At 37.2% G+C, this 9,685-nt stretch overlaps 1 long non-coding RNA gene across 1 annotated transcript; it reads right to left on the bottom strand.

Annotated features, from left to right (window-relative positions):
- Window positions 1-6,893: 6,893 nt before the first annotated feature.
- Window positions 6,894-8,300, bottom strand: LOC111526420. Its single transcript, XR_002726358.1, has 3 exons — window positions 8,180-8,300; window positions 7,716-7,842; window positions 6,894-7,339 (listed from the first exon to the last, which is right to left on the bottom strand). It is a non-coding gene; the product is annotated as an uncharacterized LOC111526420 (long non-coding RNA).
- Between the last annotated feature and the right edge of the window lie 1,385 nt (window positions 8,301-9,685).

Here is a 9,685-nt window from a genome sequence, read left to right as displayed (position 1 = left end):
TTAGGAAACAAAGCTTAGCAGGAGAGGAAAGCCAGAGAAGTGACAGGGAAGCTATAGGTTATAACAGATTTGTGAACTCAGTCAAGCACAGTGGTGGCAGGGCCTAGCTGCGACAAAGAAGACATGTTTTAGACAAATACTCGTGTATGGGCAAAAAACTCAAGAACTGTATTTGTGACTAATTGTATAACAGGTTATTTTAGTTTCTGTTCTGTGGAAAGTGTAAAGCATTCCAACAAAGGGTTTTAATGTAGATTTTTTTTTTTTTTTGCACCCATGCTGTTGATTGCTAAATGTAATAGTCTGATCGTGACGCTGAATAAATGTCTTTTTTTTAATGTGCTGTGTAAAGTTAGTCTACTCTGAAGCCATCTTGGCAAATTTCCCCAACAGTGTGAAGTTAGAATTCCTTCAGGATGATGCCAGGTTCTATTTGGAATTTATATACAATCTGCTTGGGTGGAGAAGCCACTGTCTTTGGAAACCTTGGTGTAGTTGAACTGATAGTTACTGCTGTGACCTGAAATTCACCATTGAAAGGGATTACCCAAGCAAAATCATGGAATTATTGGTTATAAAAGTGATTGTTGGCACATCCTATGCAATATATCTAAATTGAATAATGGTACCAGATAAAATTATAGATGGGAATGAAGCTTGTGTATCATCCATTATCATGTGTAATCAATAAACAATTTAATTCTCTTGAATTAAATGGAAAAAAAAAAAAAAAAAAAAAACTAGAGGACAGAGTTTAGGGCAACTGAAGCCACTGAGAATTGAGAAGGGATTCTGTAAAGGAAACAGCTAGAGAGGAGAAGTCCCAAATTCTGTGCAAAATATCTACCCTAATTTCTGCATAGCCCTTGATCCATGCATACCTGGGCAGACTGTGAGCATCTGAGTTAGGAAAAAAATAAGTGAACTGAGTTTTCATGTAGTATAATTTCCCTTCACTCTGAAGAATTTTCTTTGCTTTTTATTTTGTCGTATAGTTCTGTCAGCAACAAGTTCTCTCAGTCTTCTTTATCTAAAAATATCTTATTAATAGTTTTCTTCTTTATTCCTGAAATAATGCTTTCACTGGAAGTAGAATTCTGAGATGACAGTGTTTTTCACATTCACATTGTGAATATAATATTCACAATGTTGGAGTACAGTCCAAAAATATTTGACACATGAAGATCAGAAAAATCTAACCAATAATCAAGAAAAAAAGAAAATCAGCAAAGACCAACCCTGAGATAACACAGATGTTAAAATGAGCATATAAAAATTTTAAAGCAGCTATTATAATTGTGCTCAAGCAAGTAGAGGAAAATATATGAAAACACAGCACACATACAGGTACACACACACACACACACACAGCCCAAATGGAAAATCTACAAATGAAAAGTATAATCTCTGAAGTTTTTTAAAAAGGTATTGATGGGCATAACAGAAGAATGGAAATAAAAGAAGAACCAATGAACTTGAAGATAGATCAGGAGAAAGTCTTCAATCTGAATAACGGAAAGGGGAAGAAAAGATTGTAAGAAGTGAACAAAGATTCCAGATCCTGTAAGACTGTATCAAAAGATCCACCATAGGTGTAGTTGGAATCCCAGAGGAGAGAGAAAATGCAGCAGAAAATATATTCAAATAAATAATTGCTGGAAATGGCTCAAATTTGGTGAAAAATATACACTTGAAGGTTCAAGAAACTTAGAGAACCAAAAATAGAATAGATAAGAAGAAAATCACATCTAGGCATATTACAGTTAAATTGATGAAATCAAAGATAAAGAGAAAATCTTGAAAGCAGTTAGATAAAAATGACACATAATTATAGAGGAGCAATGATTTGAATATCAATGAGTGTTTCATCAGAAACTGTGGAAGCCAGAGAACAGTGAAACATTTTTTTAAGAGTCAAAAGAAAAACATTGTCATCTCAGAATTCTACATCTAGTGAAAGTATTCTTTGGATAACTAAGATATTTTTAGTTAAAGAAGACTAAGAGAACTTGTCACTAGCAGGACTACATGACCAAAAAAGGCAGAGAAAATTCTTCAGGGTGAAGGGAAATGATACTATATGAAAACTCGGATATCTAGGAAGGAATGAAAAGTATCCAAAGTTGTAAATATTTGTGTAAATAAAACAACTATTATTATGATCTCTCTTTTCTTTGAAATGCATAGAACTGTTTAAGCAAAAAAGTATATTATCTTATGGGATTTATAATGTGTGTAGAAGTAATACTATGAGAACTATGGCATAAAGAATGAAATTAGGTGGACTAAGACATACAAGGCTGCAAAATGTTGTACCATATTTTCATGAAGTGGTGCAATATTAATTTTAAATAAACCATGAAAAGTTAAGGATATATATTGTAATTCCTGGTGCAACTAACAAAACGAAATGCAAAGACGTGTAGACGAAAGCCAATCGATGAATTTAAATGAAATACTAGGAAAAGGACTGAACGTGAAATAAAATAGAAAAGGGGGAAATAAAAATTATTTAAAAATTAAAAAAAGAGGAGACAGAAAACTAATCATAAAGTTATTAATTCAAATTCAACTATATAAATAACTACACCAAATGTTTTGAGTAACCCTCTAATGAAAAGGCTGAGATTGTCAAAGTATACTAAAAAAAAGTGCAGACTAAGAGGAGCACTTTAAAAACTAAGTGCAACTAAGAGATGCACTTTAAAAATAAAAACCCAGAGCGATTGAAAGAAAATAGATTTTTAAAAATACAGCAGGTAAACGCTAAGCAAAAGAGAGCTATGGTGGCTATCTTAATGGCAGAAAAAATGTTACAGAGATTAAAAAAAGGGTCATTTCATAATTATAAATGGGTAAACTAATCAGGAAGACATATGAATTATAAATATGTATATATTCAACATCATAAAATGAATCATAAAAATGTATATACTCAACAGCTTTATAATTTATGAAGCAAAATTATACAGAATTAAAGGAAAATAGACAATTTCTAAGTTATAAGTAAAGATTTTTACTCTCTCTCTTAGTAAATGATAACCACAAAGAAATTTGTAATAACAAAAATACATATTATTTTTCCAATCCCATAAGGTATGTTCAGCAACATAGACCATATAATGAGCCACAAAACAAGTTTCAATGTATTGAAGTCACGCAGAGATCGACCAACATGACCTAATTGGCATTTATAGCACAGTCTAACCCAAATAGTAGAATACGCAACCTTTTCAAGTGCACATTGAACAAACATGAAAATAAACCATATTCTATGCCATGAAACAAATCTCAACATGTTTACAAAAAACAACATCATAAAAAGTATAATCATTTGAACAAAATTAAACCAGAAATCAGTTATTTATAATCAAACAGAAAGATATTTGGAATATACACAAATATTTGGAAATTGGGCAACGCATTTTTAAATAATTCATAAGTCAAAGAGAAGGTTACAAGGAAAATTAAACCTATTTTAAATTGAATGATAACAAAAACACAACACAATATACTCTATAGCTTTTTCAATTAGAGTAATGCTTAGAGAGAAATTTATGTTACAAAATGCTGACATTACAAAACAGAAAGGGCCTTAAATCAATAATATATTCTACATTAAGCAACTAGAAAAAGAACAGAGTAATCCCAAAGCGAGCAGAAAGAAGGGAACAATAAAGAGAATAACAGGAATAAACGGAATTAAAAACAGAGAAAGAATAAAAATAATGAAGTTTTTTTGAAAAAAAGATACATAAAATTTATAAACATCTAGCCAAACTAATCAAGAAAAGAGAGAAAAGACACAAATTATCACTATGAGGAATAAAAGAGGAGAGAGACATTACTATAGATCCAATAAATATTTAAAAGACAAATAAAGGAAAAATTTTATGCCATTTTTATGAACAACTTTACAAACAACTTTATATCAATAAAACTGATAACTTAGATGAAATGGACAAATTATCTGAAAGATACAAATTACCAAAACTCACTTGACAAGAAATATATGACCTGAATAGCTCTCTATGTAGAAATAAACTAAATTCAGAGTTTAAAATATTCTCACAAAAAGAGTTCAATCCCAGAGGGTTTTACTTGTGATTTCTACCAAACATCTAAGAAGGAAATAAGATCAGTTCTACACAAACTCTTGCAGAAAATAGAAGAGGATGGAACACTTCTCAACTCATTCTGAGGCCAGTACTATCCTGATACCAAAGACAACATGAAAAGAAAGTAAACCACAGACTATTATGAACACTGATGCAAACATTTCTTTAAAATTTAGCAAATCTAATCCAAATACATATATATGTGTGTATATATATATAAAAATCAAAATACAAATTTATATATTTATATATATATAAATAAATATATATATATATATATATATAGAGAGAGAGAGAGAGAGACTCCCTCTGTTGTCCAGGCTAGAGTGTAGTGGCACAATCTCAGCTCACTGCAACCTCCTCCACCTCTGAGGCTCAAGAGATCCTCCCACCTCAGCCTCCCAAGTAGCTGGGACTACAGGCACCATGCTCAGCTAATTTTTGTATTTTTTGTAGAGATGGAGTTTTGCTGTGTTGCCCAGGCTGGTCTTAAACTCCTGAGCTCAAGAAATCTGCCTGTCTCAGCCTCCCAAAGTGTTGGGATTACAGGTGTGAGCTGTCACTGCACCCAGCCCCAATAATATATTTTAAAAGATCACAACCAAGTAAAGTTTATTCCAGGAAGGCAAGGTTGGCTCAATATTCAACCATCAACCAAGGTAATTCACAGTACCAACAGACTAAAAAAGAAAAAGACAAAGAAACTATGTAAGCATCTCAATAGTTGCAGAACAAGTATTTGACAAAATTCAATTCATATTTATGACTTTAAAAAAATTATCAGCAAACTAATAGAAGTGAATAAGCAGAAATTTCTCAATCTGATTAGGGTGTCTATTAAGAACCTACAGGTAAACTCATACCATTGGTGAAAAACTGAAGGCTTTCCCCCAAGAATGAAAACAAAAATATTCATTGTCAGCACTTCTATTCAACATCATAGTAGAGATCCTCACAAGCTCAATGAGACAAAGAAAAGAAATAGAAGGCATTCAGATTGGAAAAGAAGAAATATAACTGTCCTTATTTGTCAACATGATCATGTAGGTAAAAAATTCTAAAGAATCTACAAAAAACCAATTAAGACTATTAAGAGAATTTAGCAACATCAGAGGAAACAAAGTCAATATACAAAAATCTGTATTTGTATATACTACAAGTGAATGATTAGAAATAAAATTTATAAAACAGTACCATTTATCAGAGCATAAAAACAAAATAGTTGGCATGGCGGCTCACACCTATAATCCCAACACTTTGGAAGGCTGAGGCAGGTGGATCACTTGCACTCAGGAGTTCGACAACAGCCTGGGCAATATGAGGAAACCCCATCTCTACAAAAAATACAAAAATTAGCCAGGCATCATGGTGTGTACTTGTAGTCCCAGCTATTTGGGAGGCTGAGGTTGGGGGATAGCTTGAGTTCAGGAGGCAGAGGCTGCAGTGAGCCAAGATCACACCATTGCACTCCAGCCTGGGTGACAGAGAGAAATCCTGTCTCAAAAAACAAACAAAAAATACAAAGGGATACATCTTAGTAAGTATGTGCAAGATATGTATGAAAGAAATCAAAGAAGACTCAAATAAATGAACAGACATACCATATTCATAAATCAGAAGCCTCAAGATTAAACATCAATTCTCCGAAACTGATGTATAAATTCAGCACAATCCTAATCAATATTCCAGGAGGCTTTTCAAAATTTACAAGCTGATTCTAAAATTCATATGGGAAAACAAAGAACCGATAGTACCCAAAACCATTCTGAAAAGGAAGAACAAGTTAGAGGATTCACACTACCCGGTTTCATAACTTATTATAATAATCAGGATAGTGTGTAATTGGCATAAGAGTGGACATATAGATCAATGGAACAGAATAGAAACCATAAATAGACCTACACATATATAGTCAATTTATTTTCAACAAAGTTCCACAATCAATCAATGGAGAAAGCATAGGTTTTTCAACAAATAATATTAAAGCATTTGGACCTCCACATGCACAAAAAATAAATCTTAATCTTTAACTTGAACCATATGCAAAAATTAATTCAAAATGCATCCTAGAGTTAATGTCAAATCTTCATCTTCCTGACTTTAAGACTTAGGCAAATATTTCCTAAAGAGAACATAAAAAGCATGAACCTTAAGAGAAAAATTGATAAATTGGACTTCATCAAAATGAAAAGTTTCTGTTCTTTGAAAGACTGCTATGATTATAAGAAGATAAGCCACAGTGGGCAGAAAATATGTGCAAAACACATATTTGGTAAGTGACTTGTATCCAGAATTTATGAACAACTCTCACAGCTCAATAATAAGACAACAAATAACTCAGTTTATAAAATGGGAACGGGCATGGTGACTCATGCCTGTAATCCCAGCACTTTGGGAGGCCGAGGCGGGCGGATCACTTGAGACCCAGAGTTTGAAACCAACCTGGCCAACATGGCAAAACCCACTAAAATCTTTAGTCTCCACTAACAATACAAAAAAATTTAGCCGGACCTAGTGGGGCGTGCCTGTAATCCCAGCTACTTGGGTGGCTGAGGTGAGAGAATCACTTGAACCCAGGAGGCAGAGGTTGCAGTGAGCCGAGATTGCACCACTGCACTCCAGCCTGGGCAACAGAAATGAGACTCTGTCTCAAACAACAACAACAACAAAACAAACAAACAAAACACACACACACACACAAAAGAAAAAGAAATGGACAATGAAATGTATATATATATAAAAAATAGAATGTTAACAGAAGTATAAAATGCCCTTTTGGATATTTATGGAAAAACAAAATGGGGTCTTGGCAGCTTTAATTCTTCTTTCCCTGGTTGGAGACCCTCGCTGTTTTGGGGTGGGTTCTGAAAAGCACTGGGAACACCCAGTGGGCTCCGTGCCATGTGTTGTGGGGCACCCGGAGTTGCTGGAAAGTCAAGACGCTGAGGTGGCTTCTTTGCTGTGGCTTTCTTTCTTTCATTTGTGTGTTTCCTCTTCCCTGGCTCTGCCTCCAAGGCCGGAGTCATCTCTCCTGCCCTTCCCTATGGCCACCTATACTTTGAATCTTCATCCCCTCTTCTTCCTCACTTTGGCTTCCTTCCTCCTCTTTGAAGCCATCACATTCGGTTTCCTGCACCCTGGCCAGCGATGTTGCATTTCTCTTCTCTGCAGCGGGGAGATCCCTCAGCCACTGTGGCGCATGCCTGGACTGCGAATGTCACCTGTTACAAGAAATTACAGGGTCCACAGGCTTGGGATAAAAAGCAGCATCCACACAGAGAATAGCTACTCCCTGTACCTTTAACAATCCCTCCTTATCTATTATTTCACTTAAGGCTAAGGAGCACCTTCTGCAATAGGATGATTAATACCCCTGCTTTACAGGGAAGGAGGCTGAGGTCTGGCGGGCCTTCCCCACCGAGGTCACATCACCCATCAATGAGCGGGCAACACAAGACTTACACCCACAGGGCTCCATGCCTCACAGGGGACTGGGTGAGCCTGTTGAGGCGAACAGAGGGTTTGGAGCCAGAAAATCCCAGATCTGAGTTAGCCTTTGCCATTTGCCAGCTGTGTGAATTAAGGCAAGTCACTTACCTTCTCTGAGCTTTCCTTTCCTGTGCTCTGCTGCGGTGATAATGCTACCTGCCTCACAGGGTTATCAGTGATGGTCAAAGGCACAATGGAGGTAAAATTCTACGAGGAACTTATTTGATTTCTTTCTCTGTGAAGACAAGTCTGTTTATTATTATTATTATTATTATTATTATTATTATTATTATTATTATTATTTTGGATTCTTGCTCATTGTATTGTGAAATATTACAACCCAAATGTTCAAAGCCTCAGGTTATATATGCAAATAAAAACGGAACTGTTTCCCCCAATTATTTGAAAATATTGTTTTCTTCTCCATTTTTCCTCCTACCCTCCCCAGGCCCCTTGTACATAATCACACACCCTCTGCCCACCAGCTCTCCCTGTGCAGAGCCTAACTGAGGAAACATCCGCAGAATCACTGCAACAAAATGACAGAGAGGAACTTCTTTAATGAACACCACCTAAACACGGAGGATGGGTCGACGTCCAAAAAGGAGGAAGAAGGAAAATAACGCGCAGCTGACAAAATTAACTCAGTACATTCTTGTAAATCCAGACACATTCGTGCCTCCAGGCCTGGTCAGTTCCTACACAAAGTCAGAACCATCACAGTGAGGAAACAGCGCGGAGGCAGGCCTGGGGTGGAGCAGCGAGACAGCAAGGGAATCCAGGAAAGTCTGGCCCCGAGGGAGAGGGGCCGAGGGGCAGGCTCCAAGCAGAGGCTGGCCCGCCCCGCAGGCGTCCTCGGCGTTATTCAGAGGGAGGTCCTGCGCAGCCCGAGCCTAGGGAGGCGGAGCAGGCTGAGCCCAGATGGCAGACGGCACCCTGGGCCAGGCAGATGGTGAACAAAGGGGCAGCACAAAGGAAGCAGAGCCGCACAGCTCCGTCCCGCCAAGAGCCCCCACTTGCTGCCCTCAAGCGCACACCGTGCCTCAGACCAGCTCAGCACAGGAGGAAAGGAAGCTGCCCTTTGCGGCTGGCCCGCCCCAAGCTGGAAACAACCCAGTTTCCTCCTCCAAATTTCACAGCCACATTCTAACCCCCATTTTACGGATGAGGACAGTGCTTGTCTGTCTGCTTCCAAAGCCAGTATTATTTTTATGTTTTCTTCCATAACCATTAATAAGCCAAGCACATTACTGCTTAGCTAGACAATTCTTTTCTTGTTTTAACTTTTAGGCTCAGGGGTGCATGTGTGGGTTTCTTACATAGGTAAGCTCATGTCAAGGGGGTTTGTTGTGCAGATTGTCTCATCACCCAGGTACTAAGCCTAGTACCCAACAGTTACCTTTTCTACTCCGTGCCTTCCTCCCACCCTCCACCCTCAAGTAGGCCCCAGTGTCTGTTGTTCCCTTCTTTGCCTCCATGAGTTCTCACCGTTTAGTTCCCACTTGTAAGTGAGAGCATGTGGTATTTTGTTTTCCGTTTGCGAGTTAGTTTGCTAAAGATATTGGCCTACAGCTCCATCCACGTTCCCACAAAAGACATGATCCCATTCTTTTTTATGGCTGCATAGTACTCCGTGGTATATATGTGCCACATTTTCTTTTATTTGATCTGTCATTGATGGGCATTAAGGTTGATTTCATGTCTCTGCGATTGTGAATGGTGCTGCAGTAAACATTCACTTGCATGTGTCTTTATGGCAGAATGATTTATGTTACTGGTTATATACCCAGTAATGGGATTGGGTTGAAAGGTAGTTCTGCTTTTTAGCCCTTCGAGGAATTGCCATACTGCTTTCCACAATGGTTGAATTAATCTGCATTCCCACCAACAGTGTACATGCTCCCTTCTCTCTGCAACCTTGCCAGCATGTGTTGTTTCTGGACTTTTTAATAATCGCCATTCTGACTGACGTGAGATGGTATCATTGTAGTTTTGATTTGCATTTCTCTAATGATTAGTGATGTTCAGCTTTTTTCCATGTTTGTTGGCTGCACGTATGTCTTCTTTTGTTTTTTTGA

The sequence above is a fragment of the Piliocolobus tephrosceles genome, chromosome 2, assembly GCF_002776525.5.
Source record: "Piliocolobus tephrosceles isolate RC106 chromosome 2, ASM277652v3, whole genome shotgun sequence".
In the NCBI taxonomy this organism is placed as follows: Eukaryota; Metazoa; Chordata; class Mammalia; order Primates; family Cercopithecidae; genus Piliocolobus; species Piliocolobus tephrosceles.
The sequence above is the reverse complement of the archived record's forward strand: the minus strand, read 5'-3'. Positions and strand labels throughout refer to the sequence as shown.